Consider the following 14,568-nt stretch of genomic DNA (forward strand, 5'->3'; position numbering starts at 1 on the left):
AAACTATAAAGTCCTGTGCCATGGGGAAACATGCCATTTTTCTTTCACCTCCTTTCCAAATGACAGGACAGAGACCATTTGCTTATTCAGACCTTATATGTTTTTCTTCCTGGAGTTAGGTGGTCTGCTGTCCCTAGAAATGCCTGCCATGTCCCCCAAAACCCTACTCTTTGGCATCTTAACTACACCTCCCAGGCATTCCTGGTGGTACACAGACATCCTTTGCCATGTGGCAGGTCTTAGCTTATGGATCAGAAAACAGAGACCCAGCAGCCCTCTCCACAGGCCCACGAGCTTCATACAATTTCTTTCCTCTGAAGACTTACCACAGATGGTGGGGACAAGCCACAGGCCCTCTTGAGAGATCTTCTTCCTGCACCAACTGACTGGAACCCAATTTTGAATGTTTGTGCCAGAAGGTCAAGGAGTTCCTGCCACTCATTCACATGAGGCTTTCCTGGCTGCTGAGCCCATTTCACTTTCGTATCTCCTTAGTCTCTCTCTGGGTTCCTAGGTAGAACAAGATCCAGTAAGTTTAGAAACGTTTGCGGCTTCCAGAGAATTTACCATTTACTCATTTGCAAATACCTGGTAAGAGATGAAGGGAAAAAGCTGTGGTTTCGGAGCCCAGGAGTCAGGAAACCCGTATTCATTCATTCAACAAACTTGTATTGAACTCCTCCTTGTAGGCACTAGAAACAGAGCTTGGAACAGGACAGACAGATGTGGTTTCTGCCCTCATGGAGTAGAGTTCACAGTGTGTGTGTGTGTGTGTGTGTGTGTGTGTGTGTAAAACAAGAATAAGAAAGATGTAAATAAGGAAATATGCAAAGCAATTTCAAATGGCTATACATGCTACAAAGCGAGTGAAATAGGAGTGAAGGAGGGGAGACTGCTCAGGCAGGGTGGTCAGAAAAATCTTTCCAGAAGGTGACATTTTGGGAGAAAACTGAATGGTGCAGAGATCTGGGCAAAGCACATCCAGAAACATGCTTGATGTATCTGAGGAAGAGCAAGGAGGTGAGAAGATTAGATGAAGTGAGGGAGGGGCGAGGCTAGGAGACGCCTGGGAAGGCAGGCTGGAGCCTGCTCACCTAGGGCCTTTGTGGGCCATCTTGTCATCATTCATTTGTTCTTTCATTCATTCAACATTTATTCAGCATCTAACTGTGTGCTGAGACACACTGAGACCCTGCCCTCACAGTCTCATACCTGGAGACACACAATAAGCAGGTAAATAAATAAATACCGTCAGCGTAAATACCAGGTATGAGAAATATCAGAAAGTGCTGTTTTCCAATAGTTCAATGCCCCTTTAAGGGCAGAGGCCGTCGAGACCTCTAACAGACTGGGGCTTCTCCTTCGGGTGATGCCAGCTGTACCCCAGAACCCAGCCAGGGACCTGACTGTCTTCGCTCCTCTGCTCTCCCTCCCCTCCCCTCAAGATGGCCGACAAAGGGCCAGCAGGGTAGGAGGGAGGGAGGAAGGACTAGTCCGAGGGTCCAGAGCGGGGTGACTGACCCGCGGGGACACCGCAGGGCCCAGGTGGCACTGCGGCTGGAGTGGGGGTAAAGGGGAGACCCGGCTGCTGTGTGACTCCGGTGGGGGCTCTTCCTCTTCTGGGCCCCCGCATCCAGACCTCCGCGTCTGTGTCCGTGGTCGGGGTGGGGGGCGGGGAAGACGGGCCCTGGGAGGAGTCTCGAGGGTTGGGGGACGTCTGCGGGGTCCCCTTGAAGGCCTGTTATCCCGGTGGTGACTTAATCTGCCGGGGGGGCCGGGAGGCGGCGCCTGTGGAGGAGGAGCGGAGGGGTGGCTCCGGAGTGATTTCAAATTTCCCTCGTCCCCGCCCCCCGCCCCCCGCGCCCGAGGTCCGGCTCTGAGTGGCTGCGGCGGGGGCGCCCCCGGGCGGGGGCGGGGCGAGTGTCGGGCCGGGGTTACAAGGGGACTCGGCACCGCCCCCTCCCCACCCACTCCAGCTGCCCGGTCCTGCCCGCGCCGCTTCCTCGCAGCAGCCGCCCCCCCCCGGCCCGGCGGCTGCAGCCCGCGTGGACGCCCCGAGCGCCCCCCGACGGACGCCACCGGCCCACCGGCAGGCGGGCAAGCGGGCGGCCGCCGCGCCCGGCCGGCAGCGCGGGGGTTAAGTGGCCAAGTAAACGTAGCTCGGCGATCGGCGCCGGAGATTCGCTAGCCGAGCGCCCTGCGCGGCCGCCCGCCGGCCTCCCGCCAGCCTGTCCGGATCCGCGGCTCGACCGCGGAGCCGCGCCCGAGCCAGGCTCTCGGCAGGTGAGCGCCCCGTGGCCCCGGGGAGGCTCGCCAGCCCGAGGATTCCGTGGGCTGGTGGGGGAGGGCATAGCGGCGGGGTCCCGGGACTGCAGGGAGGGAATCCCGTTCCGGGACCTCCTGGGGAGGCGGCTCCCATCCGGCTGGAGACCAGGCATGCTTGGGGAGGAGAAGTCCCTGATCCTACTTGGGGGAAACGGGCAAGGAGGATAAAATGGGCGGGGAGCATGTGTCTTACAGCGATACGAGTGGAAGGGATACTTGCTGTGTTCCTGAGACGCAGAGGAGGAAAGAGGTTCGTCCCCAGGGAGGGCGATGGGCGGCCTTCCTGGGGTCTAGAGCTGAGGGGAGGAAGTCTCCCACTGGAGAGAAGTGGAGTTAATGGGGAGGGGTATTCTTACCTGGCCTCGGCTTGAGAGGGAGCCTCCTTGGGGAGGGGGACGGAATAGAAGAGAGTTCGGCCAAGGAGGTGAGCGTCCGTCCTTTATGACTTGTACCTGGGGGTTCATCCGAGGGACATTTTTTTTTTTTTTCCTTTTCCGTCCCAGGGCTAGGAGAGAGCTTGTGGATGGGTGCGGGCGAACAGGTGGGCCGGGGTGTGCGCGCTTCTCGGGGGCGTGTGCCAGAGGAGCGGGTTCGCGGGGTCCTCCCTAGATGAGCTACGGAGAGCGAGGCGCTGCGGGGCTGCCGGGATGCCCTCGGGAGAGGCTACCTTCTCCCTGTGCACACCTGGCCCGGGAGGAGCCGGTCCGGGGCGGCGCTTCCCTGCCCCGGCCACGCTGCCTGCCCTGGGGGCTCACTTTCCATTTTCCCCTCTTCCAGAGTCAGGCTGGTCCCACTTCCCAAACTTGCAAACTGAGGCCTGAAAACATCCAGCAGTACCTCCGTGCCCGTGTGATTGTTCGGCGAGGGAGGGTGGGTGTTGAGTCCCACTTCACAGGGGAGAAAGTGGAAATTGGGAAAGAGCCGGCCGATTTAGCAAGTTAGCAACGGAGAGTTGCTTTTGGGCCTGGGTTTTCCCCGCTGGAGTCACTCACCTGTGGCAGGGAAGGGCTGCAGGAGTTCTGGGCCCAGCCCCAGGCCTGGGCCTCCACTTGGCCTCCTTCCCTTATCATCTGGGCTGAAAGAGGCTGGCTGGGCCGTTGTGCTTCCCCATCCCCTCAAGCTGAGATGTGTATGAATTAAAGAGAATTAAGGACAAGACTATGATTTCTGACTTTCCGCCTCCTGATTTCTGGATGCTGTGAGTTTTGGTGAACTGGTGGTAACTGTTTTTGGGATCCCTGGTGGGGCCCTCACTTCCAGGGCCCAGGACGCCGACCTGCCTCTGCCCTCCGCCACCAGGACTACTGTGACTTCTTGCACCCCAGCCATTGGAATCCCCAGGTGCAGACTTAATTCTTCCAGCGTTGAGATGATGCTACCTATTTTATAGGGCTGGCATACAGTAATCCCTCAATAAAGGCTTGCCACTCTTGGCATCATTATCTAGTGTGTGGTCTAAGAAGCAGGCTGCCCTCTTTTAGGGGAATGCATAGGTCTTTGGCATGTGTTTAAATCTGTCCCTGTAAATCTGTTGCCCTCTGTTCCTTAGTTATTACATCTGTGAAATAGGAACAATCGTACTGATAACCCCAAGTTGTGTAAGAACGAAACTAGTTTTTACGTGATTTAACCTCTAACCCTCAGTGTTTCCTCAGATGTCTGACAGAGGTAATAGCCCCTATCACATTAGGCTTGGGTTAGGACTCAATGCGATAGTGCTTGGCATAGCAGGTGGTGAATGTTGACATTGTACTAATTAACCGCTAGCCCCTCTTTTTAGGGTGGCCATTAATGAGAATTGGGGATGAAGGGAGGCACCTCTGCTGGCCCCTCCTTTCCTGCCTTCCTCCACCAAGGTATTCCTCTGAGCTATGAAAGCTTTTCCAAATCATTGTCCTCAATTTGGGAGTTGGCAGGAAGGAGTGCCTTTGTTCCTTTTTGAAAGGAACATGTTTTTGTTTTATGGGTTGGGGCCATTTTTACACCTCCGCCCAAATTTGGGGCCTACCTTGAAGGCGTAGAGCTAAGTGAGATCCTTTCCCTTTCCCCATTAGGGTGGAGAAGGCTGAGACAAAGGGCCCAGGGCTGGGGCTGGCTGCATCCCGCTCCTTAGAGCCATAAGCAATACCTCCACCCCTTGCAGTGTTGGCTAGGAGGGGAGGAGGGTATCTGGGAGCTGCAGGGGGCGAAGGGGAGGAGCAAGGGAGGTGGGGCTGGGAGAGACTGCTTCCCCTCCTTCCTTTCCTCCAGCCACGTGGGGCCTGCAACCCAGAGGGGCCTGTCGCGCTTTCTTACTGCAGCCCCAAGCTTCCTGACTGAGGGGTGGGGGGGCAGTTTTGGGCAAGTTCTCCTTCCCAGAAGACTTGCCGTGGGACTGACTCCTTTGTCTCAGACCAGCTCTCCTGCCAGCTGTCCCGCCTCCAGGCTCAGATACTTTCCGATTTCACCTGAGATGGTCCTCACTGAATCTGAAACTCCTCTTGGTCCAACAGCATGGCACGTGCCTCCACCTCAGCCTTTGAGAGGTACAGGATCTCAGGTTAGGCACCCTCGTGGTGTTGAGTGAGTTTTAAAATCATGAATTTAGGGTGATTTTTCAGTTTCATGGTGGACCAGGGCTGGAGGACTACAGAATTCCTCGTGTCGTCGGCATCCTCTTTGTAAAGTGATGGGGCTGATGTTCTCACTGGGCCGAAAAATTTGCAGCTGATGGAACTCGGGGAGATCCAGGTACTTCGGCAGCTTGGTGGTTAGTGCTTTTCAGAACTTTCATATCTGCCAGTATCCCAGGACCAAGAGTTTGTCCTTCCAGAAGGGAACAAGCCCAGTCCAGGTGTTCAGATGTGTCTGGCTGTGGCTGGAGGGAAGTGGCCTGGTAAACGCAGAGGGAGCCCACACGTGGGGCTGCTGTGCTGGATTACCTTTCTGTGAAGTGGGTACAAGTACACACACACCCAGTAGAGTTGGTAGGAGGACGAAATGGAATCCAGGGGCCTTTTAGCTTAGCAAGCCTTAGGGTGCACTTTCACAAAATGAGTTAGGTGGGGGCCCTAAGTATTGAAAAAAGCCTGTTATGCTCTAGGTCATGTTAGTCATTGGAGTCAGTACACTCACGGGGCCTGGGCTTTGGAATCAAATCTGGATTTGTATTCCTGTTCACTCAGTTTATAAGCTGGTCGTGAGCCTCAGTTGCTCCATCTGTAAAATAGGGATGCGTTGTTGGCCAGTTCCAGGGGATGTTGAAGTCAGTTGAGACGCCATAGATTAAAAAGTGCACATACTGAGGATTCAATAAATGTCGCATTATGTGGTAAATACTGAAATATTACCAAGTGGTCATTATTTACGTCTTGAGAGAAACAATCCTGCTTAGCATTCCTGAGATTTTCCTCAGGGAATAAGCAAAAAGTGAGGAGGACCTGTTTTGTGTAGGCAATTGGAATATTTCAAAAAATGACTTTTATTGTGTTAGATACAAATGAAAATCAAATTTACCATCTTCAGATGCCAAGAAATAAAATGGGTCATGGCCTATAATCTCACAGTCCCAACGTAATGAATGTTTTGCTTTCACTGGGGGAGGGGGTCTTCCCAATTTCTTCTAGAAGTGGAGAAAAGCGTAGAGAGGACCAGCAGTCCTTCCTAAGTGAAGGGATGAGAACGCAAGGAAAGTACAGAGTGGTGAGGAAAGGTGCTCAATTGGGGAAGGTGCCCGAGGGCACTGTGGTCACCTTTGGGGCCGGCTTCCCAAGCAGATGGAATTAGCCATTGAAAGATTATGATGAGCAGGAAGTTAGAAGTGCATTTTCAGAAATGACTGATAATTGATGGGTGGGAGGGATCCGTGGGGAAATGTTCTTGACCAACAAATTTCCTTTTGGGGACAGGTTGATGCTGACCAGGTGTGTGGGAGGAGGAGATAACGGGAGGAGTGGGCCCAACATCGTTGGGGACTCCTCTCCTGAAGTTGAGGGAATAAATTTCCTTGAGCCATTGCATCCCTTGTTTTTTTCTACTCTTTATCAGATGTGGTGCCTCCTGGCCTGGTAGAATTTTGGCCATTTGTCCTTAAGTTCTGCTTTCTGGTGTCCTCAGCTTTTATGTTTTGAAGGGTTCTTGTCCTACAAATGCCATTTGTAATGATGTCTTCATCTTGTTTTTTGGACACATCCCGTATCTCCCTGAGAATCTTCATTTAGCGTTTAGTGCTCCGTACAATGTTTCTGAGTATGTCTTTTTGTTTGTTTGTTTTTACTGTTTTCATTTCTCATATTTAAGTTTTGAAACTTATCTCCATATTTGAGAGAGACCGAAATTATCTGTGGGACTTAAACTGGAGGGTTTCTTTGTGGGATAGGGACTTGAACTTGTCTTTGGGTCTCCCAAAATCTGAAGGAAGTTCTCTGATACTGGTTTGTCTTATTCCCCGTAGCAGAGGAATCTTTAGTGCCTTGCCCAGAGAGATGTACAGGCCTGGCTGTGGGAAAAAGGTACCGGGGAGTTCTCAGTTTGGTGTTAATCTCTCCCCCTGATCAGGTCTCCTGTGTTGCAGCCCGGGTGGAGAAGTGGTTGCCTACCTGTTTCTTTTCCATCCCTCCCTGCAGCCCCACCTTCTGAGGTTAACTGCGCTTCCTAAGCAGCATTTATTTCCCGTTGCGTTTGCTTCCTGTAGCAAATGGTGGCATGCTGGGGCCAGAGCCAGGGGCTTCCACTGCGCTTCAGCTCCTGGAGAAGGGATGATGCCTTCTTGGTCAGTGTTCCCATTCCTCAGCACAGTGCTGGGGCCCCTGACGTCCTGGCTCCATGAATGTGTGCTGTGTAACTTGAGTAAAGCAGCAAAAGCAGGCCTCAGTCAAGCCTGAGTGTCCTGTAGCTGCGGCACTGAAACCCAGAGGGGACACCGCAGGTGAGCAGGAGACCTCACCTGGGACACGGTGAGAAATGCAGTGGTTCAGGCACTGAACAGGCAGGTGCTGTCTGCAGGGATTTTCTGGGTTGTTCTGGGTTATATGGGAGGCAGGATGATAGGATTTGGAAAATTCTGAGCAAATGTGCATAGAGGTGTGGGTGAAATCTTATCCTCTGTAGTGTAAGAAGAGCAGAACAGGTTTTGGGGGTGAGCCTACCTTGTTGTTATCTCCACTGTCCCCTGGCCCTCCCTACCCCCCAATTCCTAACCTCAACCCCATGAGGGCAGGGGCTGGCTGGCCCTTGCCTGCCTTTGATGCTTCTGCTGAACATGGTTCCTGAAGCATAGCAGGAACTCCTATCTGAATGGATAAGAGTGGCCTTTTCCAGGGTCCTGATCTGTCCTAGGATGTTATGTGTTGGGCTGAAAGCACAGTACAGAGTAACTGCTCAATATTAAATATTGTCACCCTTACCTAAGGCCGCACAGCTAGCAGGGAGTGGAATCTGCATTGAAATGCTGTGAAATTTCTGAGCCCTTTGCCTCCTGCACCTGGCTTAGACCCACAGAACTGGCAGGATGCAGTTGGGTTAAGATGCTCTCGAGTACCTGTCTGCTGACTGCTTTTTCTGCAGGCCTGATTCACCACTGCGTTGAGGTGGGCGGGCCCAAACCCCTGCCAGGTAATTGTGGCTAGTTTTTCAAAAAGCCGTTTATGTGAGATATCATGGGCTTTTATAAAAAAGCCAATTTAGTATGCAATTCCATTTTAACCTCATATAGTTACAACTTTTTTTCTTGTGAAAAAAGAACTTTTTTTTTTTTTTGGCCTCGCTGTGCTGTGTGGCTTTCAGGATCTTAGTTCCCCCACCAGGGATTGAACCCGGGCCCCCACAGTGAAAGCCCGGGGTCCTAACCACTGGACCGCCAGGGAATTCCCATGATGGGAACTTTTAAGATCTACTCTCAACAACTTTCAAAGATACAATACAATTTTGTTAACTACAGCCGCCGTGCTGTATGTTACATCCCATAGTAACATACATAGGGACTTAGTTACATACATAGTAACAAACATAGGGACATAACATAGGGACTTAGTTATAACTGGAAGTTCATACCTTTTCATCACTTTCCCCACTTCCCTCATACATTGCACCTAGTTTTTCTTTTTTGTATTTTTTAAAAATAAGTAATGCTCAAGAACTAATTTTCTGATTAATCTGTAAGTCCTCTCATGGAAACAACTAGGAATGATGTCTAACGTGCAGTGCTAAGCTCCCTAGAAAAGAAATCGAAGGGCCAGAAGAGGGAACTAGAAACAAGAAAACCCAAACTAAAGGATGTTCAAGACCTTTAAGGAGAAAATCAATGAAACTTCTCAATAAGGTTGGCAGGCTTGTCCTAGCAGGTATGAGCATTTATTATAAAGCTACCACGATTAAAAGAAGTTGCAAGGGGTAAATACCAAAAAGAGAAGTGAACCCAGAGACATCCCATTTATATACAGGAACTTTATAAAAGAGGTGGAGTTGGGACATACTAGTTATTATATGTGTCTGGCTTTCCTTATAGGGAAAATTGAGATCCCTACCTCAAACCATATACAAATAACTTCAGGTTAACTAAACTTGAACATTTTCAAAGGAAGAAATGTTTCTTGGACAGTGACATTTTAAAGTTGACTTTCTGATTGTGAAAGTAACATGGGGATATGGTTGTCCATTCCCCCACAAGCTACCTTCCTGAGAGACCTAACTTTTTACAGTTAGAGGAAAAATGCTGGAGGAACTTTGCTTAATGCCCATGGTAATGAATTGACAAATGGGATTGTATTGTTGGGCAGACTTTCACTTTATATGGCTTCATCTAGCAACAGTTGCCCCATTCTTTGCTTCTCAGTGGTCTCCCCGGTGTGGCTGCATATAATTTAGCCAGTCTCCTATTGATCATTTGTTTGCAGCTTTTGCTACAACAAAGAAAGACAGTGCCGATCCTGCCCACAGGTTTTGGTGAGAGCTTTGTGGTGAGTCAATTCCTCGTAGTAGAATCCTGTGTTAACAGGATGCAGACACTTGGCATGTGAGATCATACTGTCAGATTGCCATTTTCAAGGCTGAATCAATATTCCCATGGCATTGGTATGTAGATGGGCTGAGATTTAAGACATTGGCTGAAGCAACAGATGCAGCCTGCTGTGAGGGGCAGAGCTGAGGGTGTAGCTTTTCTGAATAGTGATCTCCTTTCTTCCCTTACCCCCTGGGAAGAGGGCAGAGGGTGCTTTGGCTCTGGTTTTGCCAAGGAGGACAAGGCCACAGGAGTGGGCATGGCAGCTCCCAGAATCCTCTGCGTCTCACCATGCCCCACCTGTCATTCTGGGTGACCTGTGGCTTCCCTGTCCACATCTGCACGTCCTTCCTAGGGCTTCCCAAATAACTTGTAGGGGAAGGGGGCTGGTTGCTTGCATTTTGTTTACATAGGGTAAAAAGTTTGACTCCAAACTCCAGTTTAAGCTGCCATATCATTTCAGATCTTTCTGTACGTTCCTAGGTTTTCCTGTGAATTATCTAAAAGGTAATGATATATGATTTTACCACAATCCATTGACAAACACCCAGGTATTTGTTAGTATTTTGCTATTAATGAGCAATGCTGCAAGGAACATCCTCATAGTCAACTTTTTTACTTGTCCAATTTGACCCCTGCTGGGATCAATTCTTATGATGATTCTGATAAATATGCCAAGGACCGGCTATTACTGTACAGTGACAGTGGTGCATGTAGCCATGACCCAGAGGCACTGAGCAGTTCTCCAGACTTCGGAATCATCGTGGATGAAGGGATGCTTCCTTTTGTGAGACAGAACTGGGAAGTCTGCCAAGACAGCACACGAGAAAGCGTAATCTCCAGGTTTTAAGGTTTTGTCATCTACTTTGGGATCTCTAGCACCAACCACCTAGGAATTAGGTGGGGTCACTTCATTTCACAGACTATAAAACTGGGGCTTGAGGAAGACAGTGAGGACTTTTTCTTCCCGCTTTCCTGTGAACCTGATCTCTTATGGAATTTAGTGGAGATCCCAGATCAGGCAAAGGCACTGAACTGGAACCCTGTGCTCTGTGTGCAGCCAGGTGGGCAGCCTGTTTCTGGCCTCCTTGACTTGGTACTGTCGCTGCTGCCTGGCTGCCTCCGTCTCCACTCCCCTGGGTGAGCTGTCCCTCCTGGGCTTACCTTTTATAACTATGCTTACTGCATCGTTTCAAAATGTCTTTAAGATCTGACTTCTGGACTAAGGCCTCAATCTCCCATCACTTAGTCACTCTGGAAGCCTCAGCAAGGAACCTGCTGATCTGTTTCCTCTGAGCTTGTTTACTCATCTGCAAAATGGGGATCATAAGAGTAGCTCTTTTTGTGAGGTACATACTGATTGCTCCATCTCGGCTATTTTTGGGGAACAGCTAAGAAAGGCTTGAGTAGTTCAAGGGCAGGAGTCAGGAGTCAAGATATCCCTCCCACAGGCTGAGAAGGAATTTTTTAAACAGGGGAGGTGGGATTATCTTTCAACCTCTCCCTTTTTCCTTCACCAAATCTCTAAGCCCTGGGTGGACTAACCATGGGCAGGGATGCCCAAGTGGCCACCCCCGTTCCACCACTTCGCCATCATGCCCACCATTCCCCCCTTCCTGCACTGTGAGTTTAATTAATGCAATTAACATTTACAAGGTGCCAGGGAAATAGTTCTGCTGCTGGTGCCAGCCTGGAAGAAGTGAGTGACATCACTTCTCAGCTTTATAGCTGGGTTGGGGTGGGGAGTCCCTGGGCCTCCTCCCTGAGTCTAATTAGGGGTGCCACCCACTCTTCTGTCTGCCACATTGCATTTGGACACGTCTGACCTGGTTCAGTCGGGACACAAGCACCCTGCACTAATGAGGCAGGGCCTTGCAGGAGGAGCCTTGCTGGTGAGCCCACCCGGCACTGCTGCCCACCCCCAAGTCACGTGCTGGACCCCAGCCTCTGGGAAAGGGTCAGAGTTCACCTGCATCACGAGGACGGACCACTACCTCCTGTGAAGGTGAATGATCAGCTGGTGTATCATGTCCCTCAGCCATAGGGCTCCCGTAGCCCCTGGGATAGATGGTGCATTGTTCATAACTTGTCTCGGGCACAGCAGTTACAGGCACGTGCCCAGGACTGCCTGGGCATGAGTTTGGTGCTGCCACTTTGCTGGGTGACTTAATTCATCTGAGCCTGTTGACAGCAGGTTGATGAGAGGACTTGCCTCAGGATGGGGTAGGGGTTAGAGGTTTGTACTGCCTGTAGCTTACAATAGGGGCCTGGGAACTGTTAGAACAGCCAAGTGGCAAGGCTGTCCTGAAGCTGGTATGTGAGCCCCGCTGAAAAATCCCTTAGGAAGGTGCCACCTCTGTCAGGGAGGTAATCCGGCCAGTTTATCCTCCAGCGCTGGAACCATCAGTCTAGATGAAGCAGCTGGCTTGTGTTGGCCATGTTATCTGGGAAATGCCAATTTTGACTCATTACAAGCCAAACAGCTTCATGAGGGAGATTTGTATCTACCATTACAAACCAATGCCTGGTGCTAATTTCTTCCTGTTGCCAAGAGCATGTACTTAAAATTTGTGTGTTCTTATTTAATTTCCCTGGACTCTTTGAGCACCTTTAAACAAATCTCACCGGTCAAGTATGTATTATGTTGCCTAACCTCAGTTTGCCCATCTGTTATACAGGGATAATAATATGTACCTCATGTAAGGATTGCATGAATTAATACAGGTAAAACACAAAAAGGTGCCTGGCATACAGTAGTAAACGCTGAAAAAAATGATCAAGTGAGAGGATTTGTATATCTACATGGAGAGGGCCAGATTATCACTTTTTGAAGCAGAGGCCTAGGAGAGAACCCTTCCTGGCTTTTGAACTGTGGTTTTTGAAATCTGAGTATGTGACAGGGAGATGGGAGATGGGGAGGGCTTCCAGGCTGAGGACCAGCAGCAGCACACGCCTGGAGCTGGATCTCTTTGGCCTTGTGTATAACCTGGACGGGAGAGAAACTGAGCTGGGCATCTTTCAATCATGCCGGTTCTGGACGCTGGTGTGTGTGGTGTAGCTAATGTCGTTGCAAATCCAGGGTAATGAAAACTACAGGGAAGGAATTTTTAATGAAATCACATTGAATTATGCCACTAGAAGTAATTATTTTACATGCCCAGCTCACCCCAGGGCACCCAGGTAGCTGGTGACACAGCTGGTTGGTTTCCTTTCCTGAGTCTTCCTCCAGTGGCCATGGGTTAGGTTCTAGGGGCAGGATTTTTCCTGAATGTTGATATCTGGCTTTGGGAAGGACCTCTGCTCACTTGTCCATCCCTCTTGGCAGGCTGGTGGACAAGATAGCACTGCTGAGGCCCTGGGGAAGCCTGAGGGTGGTTAGTCATAGTTAATCATTGTCAGCTCCAGGCTGCAGGCCCCAAATGGGTCTGTCTAGGAGCGAGACTCCCATTGATCCAGTTGGGAGCTGTCTGAGGGAATCCTGGGTCCCAGATGAGAGGCAAGTCTTGTCCCTTGATTTCAGCCTCTGACCTGATACCAGCTGCTCACTAGAAGCCCTGTCTGCCCCTCCCCCCTCCACAGAGCTCCCCTTGGACCCTCCTGGTGTCTTGTACCCCATGGCCCAGCCTCCCACCCCCTGCCAGGCCACCCAAGTTATTTAGTTCACTGGTTTGGCCTGAGGCGAAACGCTGGAAATTAATCATTACTTTGAACCACACTCCAGCAGTTTTCCTGGGATACTGGCCACTTGGACTCACAGGAACTGGCCATAGGTCAGACAACCTGTTCTTCCGGGTCGGGGCTTGAGAGTGAAAGGGGCTGAGAAGTAGCTGGGTCAGGCGCTCCTCCTTTTCCCTGGGGCTGGTGAGAGTCCTTAACATGTGTTGAGAGAAAACACCAGGAACTGTGAACCTGCATACATACCCTGGACCACATGGGGTGGTTAAACTACATCAGTGTATACATTTGTGACCCAGGAAGTGTTTCTTTTCTTTTTTTTATTGGCCGCTCCGAGTGGCTTGTGGGATCTTAGTTCCCCAACCAGGGATCGAACCCAGGGCCCCACAGTGAAAGCGCTGAGTCCTAACCACTGGACTGCCAGGGAATTCCCAAGACAGTGTTTCTTTAACGTGCATATTGATCACCCAGGGATCCTGTGAAAATGTTGATCATGATTTAGTAGGTGCGTGAGATTCTGCAGTTCTAACCAGCTCCGGGGTGATTCCCTGGTCCCTGGGCCATATGAGGACTAGCAGAGGTCTAGTTGTCCCACACCCGCACCTGGGGGATGGACCTGTGCAGAGGACGGAATTGAGAACCCACGTGACAGTGCAAATCCGCAGTGGGGCACTGCCGGCCTCATCAGTGAGCCCCACAGCGCCCCCTGGTGGGTATGGTGCCAGCGTCCCCACTGCAGCTTGCAGCCTAGATGATACTTCTGGAGGGTACCCTGGAGGCTAGCTTGGTCATCAGGCACCATGTGGTGAGTCTCCAAGATGGGGAATAGGGGCTGGCAGTGATCAGCCCCCATAGGCAGCCGTTTGCTGGGGAAACTTTTCCCAAGCAGGGTTCCAGGATAGGACAGTGTGGCACCAAATACTGGAGCTGCTTGGGGGAAACAAAGGAATGGGAGCCTGGGGGCCTCACCCTTCTGATTACATGTGGTTTCTTAAAAAAATTTTATTTTATATTGGAGTATAGTTGATTAACAATGTTTCAGGTCTATTACATATGATTTTTTGACTTTGGAGACTAATTAGGTCTGTGTATCAGTTTTCCTTTTCTATAAAATGGGCCCACAGTCACATTAGGAGGAATAAATGAGAGCAAGGTGCAGGTTCTTGAGGCCAACATGTCACAGGCAGTGGGCCAGGTCGAAGGTCACACAGCCCTCCAACGCATCACTGAAGACCTGGCCCATCGCTGAAGACCTGGCCCGAGCTGGTCTTAGCTGAATAGCCTAGTGATGGTGCAGTTACCAGGGTGGGCAGCAGTGGTGAGGCAAAGGCCCAGAGGTGGGGTGTGGCTGGAGCAGATGGGGAGCATGCCCCTTGTTAAATGCCCCAGTCCTTCCCGCTGTGTCTCCTCCATCCCTTCCCTTCTTGGGAACTTGGGACTCTGAGCCCCAGCTGGTAAGGGAGGACGAGAGTGAGCGACAGGCCAGCAGACCAATGGGCCCCTGAGGTTGGGGTGGGGCGGGGCTTGTGCTGCCATGGAGAGGAGAGAAGCTGTTCTGTGGGGGAGGAGGGGGCGGGTGGGAAGAGGACCTG

The 14,568-nt window shown here is 51.1% G+C and overlaps 1 protein-coding gene across 10 annotated transcripts in view; it reads left to right on the forward strand.

Annotated features, from left to right (window-relative positions):
* The first annotated feature begins 2,028 nt into the window (after positions 1 to 2,028).
* Positions 2,029 to 14,568, forward strand: part of DNMT3B (DNA methyltransferase 3 beta) — a 36,592-nt gene continuing 24,052 nt past the window's right edge. For all 10 annotated transcript variants that reach the window (XM_057528638.1, XM_057528643.1, XM_057528641.1 and 7 more), the window contains exon 1: positions 2,029 to 2,283. The gene's annotated coding sequence lies outside the window, so the exon portion shown is untranslated. The remainder of the gene's footprint in view (positions 2,284 to 14,568) is intronic.

The sequence above is a fragment of the Balaenoptera acutorostrata genome, chromosome 15, assembly GCF_949987535.1.
Source record: "Balaenoptera acutorostrata chromosome 15, mBalAcu1.1, whole genome shotgun sequence".
NCBI lineage: Eukaryota > Metazoa > Chordata > Mammalia > Artiodactyla > Balaenopteridae > Balaenoptera > Balaenoptera acutorostrata.